The following is an 18422-nucleotide window of genomic DNA, read 5'->3' as shown; positions in this document are numbered from 1 at the left end:
AACTATGAGATACCCAGAATAAAACTTTTAGACGTTTGAATGATGGGGTAGTTTTTTAAACAATCTTTAAGAGAGGAAGAGAAGAAAAGCAGGTCTTTCTTCTTAAATTCCTTGCATCTGTGAACAAGTTTAGTTTCTAAGATTCTAAAGGTAAATTTTTGGTACAATCCTGATTATTAGTTGAAATATTCTAATATCTGAATTAAGTGGCCTAGCATTTAAGGTCAAGACACTCATGTTCCAGCTGTCCTGAATTTGAGTTCATTTCTTCAGAGGCTTAATCCAACTAAGTAGCTGACCTGGACCATTTAAGGGACAGTTAGTGAAAATAATGGAAAGTATTTTTGCATTAATCAACATTATTAATTGAGGAATAAGCTTATTGTAGGGTAATCTTTGTTCTCTAACTTTATTTTCTTCACTTAATGAGGAGTATTTATCCAGTGTCCTCGTATGGTACAGTACCATAGTGATTGTTCATAAAAGGTAAAGCAATGTGATACTTATGATACCATTTCTATTTCTGGGCTTACCTCTGACTTTTGAACTGGTTTCTTACCAGTTAGAAGGTTAGGATGTTAATTAGCTTGAACTCAGGGACCCTGATACTTAAATCTTTAAATCTTGGACAACACCCCCCCCCCCATTATCTTATTATTTCTCTTTGATTTTAGTTTGAAAGAAAGAGATGATTTCCTGTTATGTTTAAGATGTTTTAGGGGTTAACTGAAAATTTAAAATCCTCTTTCACAATATTTAGTTAGGAAGGGCTAATGGTCATGATTTTACTCTAGATAAAAAACCCTAAGGTGCCTGACCAGGCGGTGGCACAGTGGATAGAGCGTTGGACTGGGATGTGGAGAACCCAGGTTCAAGACCTCGAGATCTCCAGCTTGAGTGCGGGCTCATCTGGTTTGAGCAAAGCTCACCAGCTTGAACCCAAGGTCACTGGCATGAGCAAGGGTTACTTGGTCTGCTGAAGGCCCACGGTCGAGGCATATATGAGAAAGCAACTAAGGTGTTGCAATGAAAAACTAATGATTGATGCTTCTCATCTCTCTCCGTTCCTGTCTGTCTGTCTCTATCTATCCCTCTCTCTGACTCTCTCTCTGTCTCTGTAAAACAAACAAACAAAAAAACCCTAAGGTGGTAAGGGCTTTTCATATTGTAGTTTAAATTTTAGAGATAGATTGGGTGTATAGAGATTTGGAAACATTATTTTACATTTAATTTTTTTTAATGAAAAGACGTTTTAAATGGCATTTACCATATTTCCCCATGTATAAGACACAACTTTTGGGGGGAAAATTTGGGGTCTCAAAACTGAGAGCGTCTTATACTGTGGTTGTGGAAATGTGGCATTTCAAATGCCATAGTGGGAACTAAGGACGATGCAATATATGAAGACAGTGATTCGTCATCAGACACAAATAAGGACAAACTAATGGATGGGAGTTTTGACAGTGATGAGAAGTTGTATGAATTTTATGATAAATAAAACGAGTTCAATATCTTTATATAATACATTTTTTTCAAATTTCAGGCCCCAAATTAAGGTGCATCTTATACATGGGGAAATATGGTAATCAATCAGTTGCTATGGAGGAGCTAACCAACATATCTCAGCAGAACAGAAATATTTTTTGCAACTTTCTTTAGTAATTATAACCAGTTTTGTTAATTCTAGGCCTAAGGTCTTAACAATACTGTACCCATGTTAATAACTGCTCAATTTAGGGCATATTTACAAAATGCCTCTCTACCTCTATGCGTGTTTCTATTTCAATATTAATCATAGATTAGTCATCAAAGAAAAAAGATACTTTGATATTTAAGTTCAATTCTATTTTTTGAAACATTGATATAAATGATCTTAGGTTTTGGATGTCTTCTGTCCAAAATGGCAATTCTTTACATTCTTTTCTCACTGAAGCTTCAACTGATAGAAGATACTTTTGTGTTCCCCTTCCTACCTATTACTGCTAACGAATGCTCTGACTTTATTGCACTACTGTACTTTACACTAGCAGTGCAATAGTATTGTCAAAGCATCTGAAAGCAGGGCACACACCAGAATTTTGATTCTTGCCTTACATCTTAGTATCTGTGAGTAATTTACCAAAGTCTTTGTTGCTGAACACTTTAATTTTTTTATTATAAAAAGTTCTTATTACCAAAAGTGTTTCTAAAAGTCATAATTTAATAAAGTGTTTTGAACTAATTAAAAACTCACTGTCATAATGCTTTATGAAACATATTAAGAGAATAATTTTTATAGCTAAAGTTATGATTAATCTAAATGAGGAGTACTTTGTAATTTGTTTTTTTCTGTGACAGAATTCTGGGCAAGTAGAAAGAATGAATAGGACCCTAAAAGAAACCTTAATCAAGTTAAAGGAGGAGACCGGTGAGAACTGGGTAGAGTTACTCCCCTTTGCCTTGTTCCGGGTCAGAAGTACCCCATATGTCAACAAGTGGACTCCCTATGAGCTCATGTTTGGACAACCTACTCCATTAGTTCCCCAGCTCACTACAGAGGAAATAGAGGTATCTAATCATAATTTCCTTAAGTCCCTACAGGCATTACAGCAGATCTGAGAGGAAGTGCGAGAACTAAGGAGGGAAAGAGGAGCAGCTCAAGAAAGCAGCACCTGAGAACCTCCACCAGAGCCTGGACAATGGGTATGGATCCTTAATCATTGCAGGGGAAACCTCGAGCCAAGGTGGCAAGGGCCATTCCAGGTATTGCTCAGCACACCTTCTGCTGTTAGAATTGCTGAGAAGCCCTACTGGATCCACCTATCCCATGTGAAGCAGGCCCAGGAACCAGGAGAGAATAATAGGACATGGCGAGTGCGACGGGACCCCGATCAGCCTCTCAAGGTCACCTTCTCCAAGGAATAAGGACTCTAATATTTTATTGGACCAATAATTCTAAACAAGGTTTTAGGTTTCATCAAAGAAAGAACAGAAGTTGTTAAGCTCATGGTTCTTTCTCAGCCTTACACGCTCCTAGCAGGGGAAGAAAATGAGTCAAAGGTTTAACTCATGTCTAAGAAAAAAGGGGGAATGTAGGGACCCGCCTTACCCTGAAGGTTGCATGAGAGGTTGCATAAGGAACAAGGAACTTAGAGCTGACCCAGCCCCCAAATCCTGTTTATCTAGATTTATAACAGTTTTAACAGTTTTAAAACTTTTCCACTACCTGCCCTATGTTACTATGCCATGTGACTTCTCCCCCCGCCAATAGCTAATAGCCAAGTCTGCTTTTGGAAACTGCTTGCTTGCTCAGCCTATATAAGACCTAGTTTGTGAGCATTTGGGCGCGGCTCTCATCTGCGACTTTTTAAGAGTATAGTGTCCCTGAGACACCCGAGAGTCCACCCCTGCGCAGGTTAAAAGCTTGGCCAATTTTCCATCTAAATTCCTGAAAGTCTCCGACATCTGTTTTGTACCCCGGTGGATGCTACAGTATTGATTTTAGAGAGAGTGTAGAGCTGGTGGTTGAGGCCAGGTAGGTTCTTAATGAACACAGAGGAACTGCAGAGCTGAAAAGCGTCGGGCCATACCCGTTTATTGGAGGCGAGCAAAGACAGGCGAGCAAATAAGAAAGGAAAAGAGCCCTGGCAGGTTGGCTCAGCGGTAGAGCGTCAGCCTGGTGTGCGGGGGACCCGGGTTCGATTCCTGGCCAGGGCACATAGGAGAAGCGCCCATTTGCTTCTCCACCCCACCCCCTCCTTCCTCTCTGTCTCTCTCTTCCCCTCCCGCAGCCAAGGCTCCATTGGAGCAAAGATGGTCCGGGCGCTGGGGATGGCTCCTTGGCCTCTGCCCCAGGCGCTAGAGTGGCTCTGGTCGAGGCAGAGCGACACCCCGGAGGGGCAGAGCATCGCCCCCTGGTGGGCAGAGCGTCGCCCCTGGTGGGCGTGCCGGGTGGATCCCGGTCGGGCGCATGCGGGAGTCTGTCTGACTGTCTCTCCCTGGTTTCCAGCTTCAGAAAAATACAAAAAAAAAAGAAAGGAAAAGAGCTAATAAAGGAGAACCTGCTTTTCTCAGTGAAGGGCAACGGAGCAGGAAAACCACAACTCACTGGCGGGAGAGCGATCTGGGAGACTCGCCCCAGAGGGACACCACCCGTGGCCTTACACAGACCACACACACGTGGCGCTGCCACATGCTCATGTGCTAATCAGGCAAAGTGCTTGCAGCCAGTAACCAGCGAGTAAGCCTAACACAGCTGTTTTCCCCACAGAGGGAGCGAGAGAGAAAGATCAATTTGCTTTTCCATTCATTCATGAGTCATAGGTTGGTTCTTTCAATATGCGCTGACCAGGAATCAAGCCTGCAACCGTAGAGTGTCCTGAGCAAACCAGAGGTCTGTAGAGTGGTGTGGGTCCGCCAGAAAACTGCCAGCCCACAGCCCACCAGTTGAAAAACACTGCAGTAACCAACTGAGCTACCCAGCCAAGGCTTAACTAGTTATGTTTTAATGTCTAACTAACCTCGTGGCTAGCGTCGGCTATAAACTTACACATTTCAAAAGAGGAAAATATGTATTTTTTCAGCACTGCTGAGCATACATTTTCAACACTGTTTTCGGGTAACTCAAGGAGGTGGTGTTATGACTCCCTTTCTTCACCTGTGTCCTCAGCAGCTGGTTTTGATGCTCCAATCATAACTTCTGAGAGTTCACCTTGATTACTTCCTCACATTAGACAAGAATTCTAAAGGCTCATCCTCACCAGATGACTCATCCTGTAGGCTCTCTTTGCCATATATTTTTGGTATGGCACTGACTGCTCCAAAGAGCTCTTTTTTTTTTTTTTTTTTTTTTTAATTTTTTTTTTTTTTTTTCATTTTTCTGAAGCTGGAAACGGGGAGAGACAGTCAGACAGACTCCCGCATGCGCCCGACCGGGATCCACCCGGCACGCCCACCATGGGGCGACGCTCTGCCCACCAGGGGACGATGCTCTGCCCATCCTGGGCGTCGCCATATTGCGACCAGAGCCACTCTAGCACCTGGGGCAGAGGCCACAGAGCCATCCCCAGCGCCCGGGCCATCTTTGCTCCCATGGAGCCTTGGCTGCGGGAGGGGAAGAGAGAGACAGAGAGGAAAGTGCAGCGGAGGGGTGGAGAAGCAAATGGGCGCTTCTCCTGTGTGCCCTGGCCGGAATCGAACCCGGGTCCTCCGCATGCTAGGCCGACGCTCTACCGCTGAGCCAACCGGCCAGGGCCCAAAGAGCTCTTTAAGCCACAGCAGCCGCCTGCTCCAAAAACTTCCCCCCCTAAAAACAGACATGGAACTCTGAATTCTCCATTTTCCCTGCTTTGACCACCTCAGTACTTGACCCGCCTCAAAGTTACCTCATTTCACTTACTGGAGAGCTTCTGTTATGTACCATAATTGGCACCTCTGCCAGTGCTTTCATGGCCTGTCCCACTCTGACTAAACGTCCAGGTGCCGTGTTTTGGGAGCTGTCCTCACCTCACTTGACTCCTGCTCTTCCTCTTCATCCTGGGCATCTGTCCTCTCATTTTTCAATTGGCCCGTTTCCCACTCTGCTTTGGGAACCTCGACTTTCTGCTCCTCCTTGAAAAGCTTCATCAGGAGTCCTGTTCCAGAAATCAGAGTTTCCTCAATTATTTTTGTAGCTTGGATTGTAAAATTCAGGTATAAAAGAACGGTTCCCTCTGTTGTTTTTAACACGACTTGGGCATATTGCCAACTTGTACATTTGAAAAAAAGGGAGCTTGCTAATGTTGATGCTCTATCTTTTAGATTTCCCTCAAAAAATGAGGTAGCAAGTAATTTAGAGCTCTAAGAATATCACTTGTGTCATTAACGTCAAGCTACTCACTCATAATGGTTGACAGCTTGTTGCCACGTTTTTCTGGGGACGTCTTCTCCGGTTCAATAGTTAGCTAAGTGCTGGTGCTTTCTCTATGGCTTCTTACTGCTTCTATTAATGCTGCCTTTGCTGTGGGCAGTTCTTCATCTGTAAAAAAGAAGAGACCCCTTCTGATAACGAAACACTCATGGGACAGCTTTTGTCAGTCCACAGTCTGCATCTGACTTAGATCAATTAGGAACGGCAGATATCTCAGTGCCTTTTACAGAGGAGAGAAACAAACCCTACCTAAACCTATGCTTTGCAACACAACAAAAGCAGAAAAGGTGTCTTTTTCAAAAGTGGTCATTTACTCACATTTCATAGCATGATTATAGTAAGTATATTTAGAATTATTGATCTGGTCACCAGGGGACACCTGCCCAGTACTGAGGAAAAGTCAAGGCTAGAAGACACCTCTCAGGTAGACTCTGCAGATCCACGTGACTCCTCACATTCATGTGCCCCATCCTGTCCTGCTCAGATGCGGAGGGAGCATGAGGCTTCCTCTCTCCATCGTGTCAGTGTGCTCGTGTTCTTGCTACCGTCACAGGTGACCATGATGAACACCCAGCGCCAACATGTCCTCATCTGGACCTGCCTTTCCCAACCTACCACCCACTCCTCAGCTTGGTCCCTGCTGCCACATATTCTAGCCCCCACAACAGAAGGCTCTATACACAAAAACCACTATGTCCACCTTAGCTCTTTGGTTAAATTTAGGCAGGCATTGGCCCTGGCTGGTAGGGTTCATGGTAGAGCATCTACCTGGCATATGGATGTTCTTGGTTCAATTCCTGGTCAGGGCACACAGGAGAAGCAACCATATGATTCTCTATCCCTCCCCCTTCCTTACCTCTCTCCCTCTCTCCCCCTCCCACAGCCATGGATAGATTGGTTCCAACACATCAGCCCTAGAAACTGAGGATGGCTCTGTAGGAGCCTTCCCTTAGGTGATAAAAATAGCTTGGTTATGAGCATGGCCCAGAAGGGCAGAGCATCAGCCCCAGACAGGGGTTGCTGGGTGGATTCCAGTCAAGGCCTGAGGGAATCTCTTTGTATCTCCCTCCTCTAACTTGAAAAATAAAGGAAGAAAAATTTAGGCAGGCATCTAGGATATTGGTTAAGAGATTTGCCAGGTTGTGTGCCAATGTGGAATGTTCGATAAATCTATGGAATAATAATACTTGGGGTCCTAAAATGCAGAAGGAAAAAGCAACTTTTGTCAGATGCCTACTTCACTTTCATTTCATGTCATGTCTTATATTTTCAGTTATACTTGGGGAACCATCCAAAGCTTCTGACCACATGAAGGTCAAGTGTGTGTTTGTGCAGCTCGGTTTCTTTCATGAAAGAATTAAAAGTATTGCTGGTGGTGGTGTGATGGTCAGAGAAGGTCAGAGTCCTACGAAAGGAGTAACACGGGCTTCAGAGAACCCCAAACTGGAAGCAGGAGACCTGACAGCAATTAATACTTTCAGATTTTGTTTTTACTCACCTGTAAAAGGAGATAGAAATGCCTGTTCTGCCCACCTTTGGGTAAAAGAAACTTATATATTTGGTCAAAAAATTGTTTTGAAAAATAAGTGACACTGTCTATATATAAGGAGCAAAGTGTTATTATTTGTGATGTGGCCCAGATCACTGACAGAGACCCATATTCAAGCTATCGGGGCAGGAGGACACATTTTGGAACTGATCAAATGGGTGCAAATAAACCTAATGTGTAGAAAAATCTTAAAAGCAACTGAGTGTTTGGTAGATATAAAACCTTGAGCTTTAGAGCAGGCTGTGAGTGGGACAGCCTAAGAACACAAGAGCCTCTGTCCATTAGAAGGGCTGGGGAGCAGTTCTGCTGATTGAACCAGAAACTCTAGGTTCCAAATAAAACATTCATGAAACAGTATCATTTGTACTCTTTATATAGTTGCGAAACCACCATGACCAGGCAGTGGTGCAGTGGATAGAGTGTCGGCCTGGGATGCACAGGACACAAGTTTGAAACTCTGAAGTCGCCAACAGCTCATGTAGCTTAAGCTTGAGCACTGTCTCACTAGGTTAAGCGCTAGGTCACTGGTTTGAGCATGGGATCATAGACGTGATCGCATCGTTGCTGGCTTGAGACCAAAAGGTCACTACCTTGAAGCCCAAGGTTGCTGGCTTGATAAGGCGTCACTGGCTTGACTGGTACCCCCAGTCAAGGTACATATAAGAAAGCAATCAGTGAACAACTAAGGTGCCGCAATGAAGAATTGATTTTTCTCATTTTTGTCCTTTCCTGTTTCTCTGCCCCTATCTGTTCCTCTCTCTCACTAAAAAAAAAAAAAAAAAAAAAAAAAGGGCCAAAACAATGAAAATAAAAATGTATCTATACCTGTCCGATAAGGCAAAGGGGAATGAAAGCCTAATGCATACAGACCTGTTTACAAACTGTAAATCACTAATGAACAGGTTCTCATTTGGAAGTAAAGCACCAAGCAGAGAGCACAACGCACAGTATGTGACCATTAATGTTACTTCCCTTCCCCTTCCATTCCTTTCTCATGTGCCTTAACCTGACTTTTAGCAAGGGAGTAGTTCTTAGAAGTGTAAAGTGTTGAACTCTAAACGAATGAAAAATGTAGTTATATTATTTGTTTAAAATTTATCGTCCATTAAAAATTAAAACATAATAAAATTAGGCCCTGGCCGGTTGGCTCAGCGGTAGAGTGTCGGCCTGGCGTGCGGGGGACCCAGGTTCGATTCCCGGCCAGGGCACATAGGAGAAGCGCTCATTTGCTTCTCCACCCCAACCCCTCCTTCCTCTCTGTCTCTCTCTTCCCCTCCCGCAGCCAAGGCTCCATTGGAGCAAAGATGGCCCGGGCGCTGGGGATGGCTCCTTGGCCTCTGCCCCAGGCGCTAGAGTGGCTCTGGTCGCTAGAGTGGCTCTGGTCGCGGCAGAGCGACGCCCCGGAGGGGCAGAGCATCGCCCCCTGGTGGGCAGAGCGTCGCCACTGGTGCGCGTGCCGGGTGGATCCCGGTAGGGCGCATGCGGGAGTCTGTCTGACTGTCTCTCCCCGTTTCCAGCTTTAGAAAAAAAAACAAAAAACAACATAATAAAATTAAAAATTTATCATCAGGCAATTCAGACTCACCACAAGGCGTGTTTACCACACATGCAGTTTCACAATGCAGTTTAATTGTCTCGCTGACAGCCTCAATATCATTTTTAAATTAGCAGAGGCAGCAGGACAAACGGCTGGGTAAGATCCTACAAATGGAAACACAGAGAATTCAGTTAGTGGCACAGGAGTTACTTGAGTAGGTAGAAGAGGTAGCTCAAGGCTACCCCAGGGCTGTGGAGAAAAGAGTTGCTGGGCCACATCGCCTGAACAGGTTGGGATCAGCTGTCCATACGCTACCCTTGAATATTGTACATAAAGAGAGAGGAGGCCAGAAGTGCCCAACAGCAGGGGAAGAATGGCAGTGGGTATGGAATGCCTAGCATGAAGGGGGTAGGGATTAGAATTGGGTGACACAGATCTATACTTTAATTCAGAAGTATATCCTCACAACCCAAAAGTCTCACTTAGGGTAGAGAGTACACAGGAAGGGGGAAGACTTTTAAGAAGACTCTGAATTAAGTTCCCAACTTAGGGAGTCCATTTCTCAATTCCTAATTATGAGTGATAAACATATTAGGAATTGCTCTGGGCATTAAAAAAGTATATAAATAATGAAATTTGAACACTCAAAAGAATAATGTTAATAAGGTGTAAAGTAATTTAAAGAAGAGCCCTTTAATTTAAAATGATACTCAAAAAGAAAAGAGGGGAGTCCTGGCCAGATAGCTCAGTTGGTTAGGTCGTCATCCCAATATGCCACGTGGCAGATGTGGGTTCAGTACCTACCTGGTTAGGGCATATAGAGGGGTCGACCAATGAATGCATACAGCAGCAGAACATGATGTTTCACTCTCTTTTTCTCTCTCCCTCTTTATCTCTCTAAAATCACTTAAAATTTTTTTCTTGTGATAGAGACAGAGAGGGGACAGATAGGAACAGACAGACAGGAAGGGAGAGCAATGAGAAGCATCAATTTTTTGTTGCAGCACCTTAGTTGTTCTTTGACTGTATTCTCATATGTATCTAAACTGGAAAACTATAGCAGAGTGAGTGACCCCTTACTCAAGCCAGTGACCTTGGGCTTCAAGCCAGTGAACTTTGGGTTCAAGCCAGCAACCATGGGGTCATGTCTATAATTCTAAACTCAAGCCAGGAACCCCGTACTCAAGCCAGTGACCTCAGGGTTTAGAACCTGCGTCCTCTGCATCCCAGTCCGATGCACTCTCCACTGCGCCAGCACCTGGTCAGGCTAAAATCAATTAAGATTTTTAAAAGATGGGGAGCTATTATTTATATTATTATGCCAGCTATTAAATGAAAAAGGAATAATAAAGTATCAATTTGTAATCGATGTAATAATGGATTCAGACAAGAATTATTATTGATGCACAGTTCGGTAATAAGTTGAAAGTAGAATCTTCACTGATCCCAAAGTATCAGCCCACAGATTCTTTATTAATTATGATGGGGAAAAGTCTCTTTACAATGGAGTGCTCTGGGAGATACTACTTTCACCAAGTGGTCAAACTTAGTATTATGGGACACTTCAAGTGATGAAATAAGAAGGACATATCACCTATGTAATATTTTTCCTAAAAATTTTACATTGAACCTATTCATGAGCAAACAGACAAATCCAGACTATGGGACAATTTATAGACAATGGTCTTAGACACATCAACAATGCCAGTGTCATAAAATATAATATGTATATATATGGGTAGATAAATGTTTTAGACTAAAGAAAACATGACATGTGATGCATACATGTCAACACAAATTATTGTATGTCTGCTTGGATCCCTAATCAGTAATATACTTAAACAGATTTAAGTATATATATTACAAAAATCTAGAAAATGCAAGCTGATCTATATCAACAGACAACAGATCAATGGTTGCACTTGGATTGGGGAAGGCAAGGAGACATGAAAAATTTTTTTCAGGTGATGAATAGTTTTATTTTGGTGATGGCTTTATGGTTTATGTATATGTAAATGCATATACACACATATACATTTCAACACACCTTATTATATGTTAATTATAGCTGATGGCTTCATATTATATGTATATGTAAATATATATACACACACATGCATATATATCAACACAAATTACTGTATGTCAGTTATACATCAAAGAGTTGCTAAAAGTAAATGATAGACAACCGAAAGAAAATCAAGCATCAACTCTTTATTATATAATATTATTGTGTAGGAAATTTATTTCTTCAGTGCATTAATAGTATTGTAGTTATAGAGAGCAATGATTTTGAATATCTGGAGAGGAAGTCATAACTGACAAGGGAAGGACTCACTGTGGCAGATGCTGGGGGAGGCTGAGGAGGATGGGGCAGAGCTGTGACCAGTAGATTTGACACTGTGGGGAAGACAGTCATTTGCAGGCTGACCTGTCAAAAGCAGTTGGAGCAGACTGCTAATTGCAGAGCCCTTTCCCACACTAATATCATGTAATCCCCTCAACCATCCTTAGCATATATCCTTAGCATGTGACATAACAGCAAGTTCTTATTAGCCTGCCATGTTGAAGGAGAGGGCACAATTTAAGGTACAATAAGTCCAGTAATAAAATATCACAATAGGGCTCTACAGAAATATTTTCTAAAAACTGCAAGGAAGTGATACCTACTCCTTACTTTACATCATACATAAAAATTAACCCAAAATGGGCCACAGACCTAACTGTAACTAAACAATTTCTAGAAAAAAATAGAGGAGAAAATCTATGTGATTTTAGGTTAGAGAATGGGTTCTCACACAAAGATTTCTTAGATAAGGACCAAAAAAGCACAAATTATTTTAGAAAAAGACTGCTAAATTAGAGTTTATCAAAATTTAAATATTAAAAACTTCTGGTTCTTCAGAGATACTTTTAATGGAAAAAAGACAAGCCACAATCTAGGAGAAGATATTTACCAAACACGTGTCTGAGAGAAAGGACTTACATAAAGCATTCTTAAAACTCAATAAGAAAAATATACAATTAAAAGTGGATTTTGAATAGATGAAATATTGCCATTTGCAAAAACATAGATAAATCTGAGAATATTATGCTAACTGAAATAAGGAGAAAAAGCTAAGAACTACATGGTTTCACTCATATGTGGGAAATAAAACTGAGACCCATAAACACAGACAGCAGTATGATGGTTACCAGAGGGAAGGGGTGGGACAGTGGCAGGAGGTAAAGGGGGCCCAATACACAGTGACGGAGAACAGTTTAAATTTGGGGTGATCGGCACACAATTCAATATACAGATCATGTACCATAGAGATGTACACTTGAAACCTATACGATACTATTAACCAATGTCACCTCGATAAATTTAGTAAAAAATGGGAAAAAAATGAAGTGACAGACACTTCATTGAAAAGGATATTTTCACATGCATGGTCTATATAATCAGCTATTGCAGAAATGCAAATTCAAACCACGATGAGATACAAATACATTCCTACTAGAAAGGCTAATTTAAATATATATATAATATATATGGTAAAAATGTGGAGCAACTGCAGCTCTCATCTACTTGTGGGAAGGCAAGATGGTACAACTACTTTAGAACACACTTTAGCAGGTTCTTTAAATGTTGATGCTTCCCACTCCTTCCCTCTGAGTCTCTCTCTTCTATCTCTAAAATCAATAAATAAAATCTTTTTTAAAATGTTAAATTTTCACTCAGCATAATGTAGCAATTTATGCTTAGGTATTTTACACCTAAGTAATGAAAACGTATGTTCATACAAAACCTGCCTGTAAATGTTTTTTAGCAGCTTATACAAGTGGAAAAACTAGGAACAACTCAAATATGCATTAACTGATGACTGCATGAGCAACCTGGGATATTCACACAATTGGAATACTACACGGCAATAAGAAGGAATGAACTACTGACAGATGCGGCAACATGGACGGATCTGCAAAGGATTACACTAAGTGAAAGGAGCCAAACACAAAAGCTTCTGTGCTACATGATTCATTTATAAGACACTTTAAAAAAGGCAAGATTGGGCCCTGGCTATTGGCTAGTGGTAGAGCATCAGTCCAACGTGTGGAAGTCCCAGGTTGGATTCCCAGTCAGGGCACACAAGAGAATCACCCATCAGCTTCTCCTCCCTTCCCCTCTCCTTCCTCTCTGTCTCTTTCTTCCCCTCCTGCAGCCCAAGCTCCATTGGAGCAAAGTTGGCCCAGGCGCTCAGAATGGCTCCATGGCCTCCACCTCAAGAGATAGTGTGGCTCCCAGGGCAATGAAGCAAAGTCTCAGATGGGCGGAGCATCGCCCCCTGCTGGGCATGCCACGTGGATCTCAGTCGGATGTATGCGGGAGTCTGTCTGCTTGCCTCCGGGCTTCTAACTTCAGAAAAAATACAAAAAGAAAAATAAAATTCAGGATTATAGTGACAAAATCAGACTGGTGTTTGCCAGAGGCCTGTGATGGGAGGAGGAGGGGCCTTTTGGAGATAACAAAAGTATTCCGTATTTTGAATGTGGTGGTGGTCAGAGCTATATATTTATCAACACTCACTGAATGGACACATTAAAACAGTGAATTTTATTAAATAAACAATGCCTCAATAAGCCTGACTTAAGAAAATGATAGAGCAAATCTTAAAGAAAAATTAAATGAAAATAAATATAACAATAGTCAACTTACAGTTTTTTCAATTCACGGGTCTTCACGATGACAGTCTCAACTGTTTTCAGTGACACCTGTGTTGCTCCCAGGTCTCTGAAGGAGAAAGGCCAAAGATGCACGATATGAACCCAAAGGAAAAAATCCTATACTTAAAAAGACACTTAACATGTGATTTACTTCAATCTGGCTTCTCTGTCAAGCCTGCTCAGGAGTTTACTTGTCAAAGATGGTAATTTCAGAGAGCTATTCTGGAAGAAATTTAAATGTATTTGCATCATCAAATTAATGACCATGGTGAACAATACAATCTTTTTTCTATTGTTTTTATTTTACTTTTATCCTACTTCTCATTCTCAATTGTATCCACCATTGGATTACTCTTTAAAACAATGCATAATGTACAACTCACTCCTTTCTCCTTTCTGACATCAGTGGTGTTTCCACATGCACCTACATTTCCCAGCTCTGAGTGTGTTCTTCAGCACGCTGCCTCCCTCTGCTGGCTGTCCTGTCCACGTGCACCTACATGTCCCAGCTCTGAGTGTGTTCTTCAGCACACTCCCTCCCTCTGCTGGCTGTCCTGTCCACGTGCATCCTTTCTCAGTCATATTTTTTGTGCCAATAACTCTTTTTCAATAATAACCCAGTTAAAATTTAAATTATGACATTTTAGTCAAAATGCAAAATACTTAATCTTTGATGAAAATAAGAAAGAGCAGAAACCAAAAAAGAAAAGAAAAGAAAAAAAAAGAGAGCAGAAACCATTTCATGAGCCATGAGATTGTTGCAAAACTTGCAAATATTTTAATGCTGGCAATTTAAAAAGATATGGATCTTCAACAGTGGTTAGGGAATTATAATTAAGAATTCTGAAAAATGCAATGAAATTTAAATTTTATGCATTTTTAATAACTGCCATAAACATTTATATTCATTTTGTTGGTACAAAACTTGAAGTTTAAAAAAATAATTGTCTGTCTTTACCTTTAGATCACTCTAAGAATTCCTAAAGCATTCTTTTTCTGGGGAACAATCCAGGTCTCTAAATGATTAAGTGGAGAACAGAAAACTAAAAAAAAAAGTAGATAGCAAAGAAAAAAATATATGCTGAAGAACTTTTCAGATTAAAACCTTGAAGTGCCTGACCTGGCAGTGTCGCAATGGATAGAGCATCAAACTGGGATGTGGCAGACCCAGGTTCAAACCCCGGAGGTCCCTGGCTTGAGCCCAGGCTCATCTGGCTTGAAAGCAGGCTCATCCAGCTTGAGAGCGGGCTCACCGGCTTGAGCGCAGGGTTGCTGGCTTGAGTGTGGGATCATAAACATGACTCTATGGTCACTGGCTTGAGCAAGGGGTCACTCACTCTGCTGTAGCCCCCTGGTCAAGGCACGTATGAGGAAGCAATCAATGAACAACTAAGGAGCCACAACAAAGAATTGATGCTTCTCATCTCTCTCCCTTCCTGTCTGTTTGTCCCTATCTGTCCCTCTCTATGACTCTCTCTCTTTGTCAAAATAAAATAAATAAAGTAAAATAAAATAAAAAAACCTAGAAGTGACTATGCTATTAGGAAGCTCTTGCTCTACAGGAAATACTATATCTAGTGTCCTCGATAAGTCAAGGTGCTTTTCTTTATCTCAAGAAATTTAAAGAATTCCACAGTTTAAATCACCCAATTAAAGGGAAAAAAGACTTATTCCTTGGTTTTGGTGCCAAGGAAGGGATCTATGTAAGAGGAGCTGGAAAAGGCGCCACTCCCATCACACCCGCGTATGTGTATTTGTGCAGCACAGGGTTCGTTAGAGTGCATGTAATTACATGTTTACCTGTCAGTTTCTCAGACTGGTAGTGCCTGACATTTACTAGATAAGACATGTTTTCTTAATACATAAATAACATTTTGCTTATATATCAATAAAATGAACAATTTTTTGGACATAATTTTTTATTCCAAATGCTGGAATAAATTTTCTTCTCAATTCTTTAAAACAAGTAAGGAAAACAAGAAAACAGGAAGAAAGCAAAAGATATCTGTCTTTTGGTTAACTCGACTCAAGAGTCATTAGTGTACTTTTGCAGCATATTATAAAGATGATTATCACAGCTAATATCTATTAGGCTGCTGTCATCTGTGATGAACATTCCACATTTAATCCTCACAATAACCTTATTGAGAGATATTATTCTGATCCCATTTTACAAATGAAGAAACTGAGGAACAGAGAGGTTATGTAACTTGTCCTAGGTCATCAAGTTACAAAGAAGCAGATCTGGTATTTGAAATCAGTTCTGACCCCAAAGCCTGTGTTGAACCCGTATGAATAAAAAGGTTTTAAAATAGCTGTTACTTTAACTTTAATTCTTAGACCACTAAATAGAGAAATACCTTTCAAATTTCTTGTACTGTTTGGAAGAGCTTCTATGAGAATTACATTTTCTTTTTATTCCTGTTCCCAAGTCATCTCCCATTATTAAATAGTTAACTAGCTTAGAGTCTTTGAGACTTTAAAGATTTTTAAGCCACACTGTAGGTAAATCAGTGAAAATGCTAATGTAAGGACACCTGAAAACTCATCCCTAAAGAAGCAACAAAACTCAACTGGCAAAAAAATGTCAGAATCAACTTTTTTAAATTCTGGTAACCTACAGGCTTGCAGAAATCAAGGGAACATTTATCCAAGAAAAACGATTAATTTCTGAAAGAACAGTGATCTATGTTGCTTTAGCACAACCTCGACCTTTGCTCCCCATCTCAGGGGTAACCTTGAAAATTAGTCCACAATCCCTAGTACCACAGGGAGCAGAATAAAATAAAACTCTCATTCCCAAAGAATGGTTATTTCACCTGTCTGGTGGTTCCCTGGAAGACCTCACTTGGAAAGCTTGTCTTTGATCTGACTGAAAGTGTCCTGGCACCAAAAGCCTCTCTCCTCAGGGGAAAGTTTTTGAAAACAATTGCAGGTACACGTTTTAAAACAGCAGCTTCTGAAGAAACAGATAACAGTTGGAGCAAAACATAGCCAAACAAAAAGCTTAAAAGAAAAAGCTGAGAAATGATGTGCATAGAGACTCTGAAGAGCTTCAGCACATGCCCGGGAAACTGGAAGACCATGAGACATATTCCTGGAATCTAGAATAGAACTATTAGTGTTAATAAGTGAGTTCAGCAAGGGTGCAGGATACAAGATCAATATGCAAAACTTAGTTGTATTTCTATACACTAGCAGTGAGTCATCCAAAAAGATTTTTTTTTATTCATTTTAGAGAGGAGGAGAGAGAGAGGGAGCGGTAGAGAGAGAGAATGAGAGAGAGAGAGAAGGGGGGAGGAGCAGGAAGCATTAACTCTCATATGTTCCTTGACCAGGCAAGCCCAGGGTTTCAAACTGGCAACCTCAGAGTTCCAGGTCAATGCTTTATCCACTGCGTCACCATAGGTCAGACCAAAAAGGAAATTAAGAAAACAATTCCATGTATAACAGCATAAAAAATAATGAAACATTTAGCAAAAAATTTAACCAAAGAAGTACATTACTGATATACTAAAAACTACAAAACACTGGTCAAAGAAATTAAAGCTGTAAATAAATGAAAAGGCATGTTGTGTTTATAGATTAGAAGATGATACTGTTAAAATGGCCCCATTCCCCAAATTGATCTATGGTTTCAATGCAATCTCTATCCAAATCCCAACTGATTTCTTCCCAGAAACTGAATAAGCTTTTCTAAAATTGTATAATAATTCAAAGGACCGAGAATAGCCGTAATGCTCATGATAAAGAGAAACAACGGGGGAGACCTCACACAACCTGGTTTCAAAACACAATTCAGCCCTGGCCGGTTGGCTCAGCGGTAGAGCGTCGGCCTAGCGTGCGGAGGACCCGGGTTCGAATCCCGGCCAGGGCACAGAGGAGAAGCGCCCATTTGCTTCTCCACCCCTCCGCCACGCTTTCCTCTCTGTCTCTCTCTTCCCCTCCCGCAGCCAAGGCTCCATTGGAGCAAAGATGGCCCGGGCGCTGGGGATGGCTCTGTGGCCTCTTCCTCAGGCGCTAGAGTGGCTCTGGTCGCAATATGGCGACGCCCAGGATGGGCAGAGCATCGCCCCCTGGTGGGCAGAGCGTCGCCCCCTGGTGGGCGTGCCGGGTGGATCCCGGTCGGGCGCATGCGGGAGTCTGTCTGACTGTCTCTCCCTGTTTCCAGCTTCAGAAAAAATGAAAAAAAAAAAAAAAAAAACAATTCAAAGTTATAGCAATCACAGTATGTTACTGGCAGAAGGCTCTAGTACTGACATCTAAATTGATGGAACAGAATTGACAGTGCAGAAATCAGTGCTCACATGTACTTTTTATTGATTTTTTTAACTAGGGTGTCAAAACACTCCAATATGGAAACAATAGTCTTTTCAAATGGTGCTGGGACAACTGTATATCCACATGCAAAATAATCAAGTTGGATTCTGCCTACACTTTACACCATTTATAAAAAATTAATGAATCAAAACGAGCCTAGGGTATAAAACTGTTAGAAGAAAACAAGAAGTAAATCTCTATGACCATGTATTAGGCCAACAGTTTCAGAGATAGTATACTAAAACCACAAAAAAACCCAAGGAAAAATAGATAAATTAAATTTTATGATATAAAACTTTGTGTCTCTGTGCCCTGGCCAGTTGGCTCAGTGATAGAGCGTCAGCCAAGCGTGCAGGAGTCCCAGGTTCGATTCCTGGCCAGGGCACACAGGAGAGGCGCCCATCTGCTTCTCCACCCCTCCCCCT

General features: G+C 41.5%; 1 pseudogene; it reads right to left on the bottom strand.

The window, feature by feature from the left end:
- LOC136391537 (C-C motif chemokine 4-like) overlaps positions 1 to 18422 on the bottom strand; it is a 151560-nt pseudogene that overhangs the window by 125899 nt on the left and 7239 nt on the right.

Source organism: Saccopteryx leptura, chromosome 2 (assembly GCF_036850995.1).
Source record: "Saccopteryx leptura isolate mSacLep1 chromosome 2, mSacLep1_pri_phased_curated, whole genome shotgun sequence".
Taxonomy (NCBI): domain Eukaryota; kingdom Metazoa; phylum Chordata; class Mammalia; order Chiroptera; family Emballonuridae; genus Saccopteryx; species Saccopteryx leptura.
The sequence above is the reverse complement of the archived record's forward strand: the minus strand, read 5'-3'. Positions and strand labels throughout refer to the sequence as shown.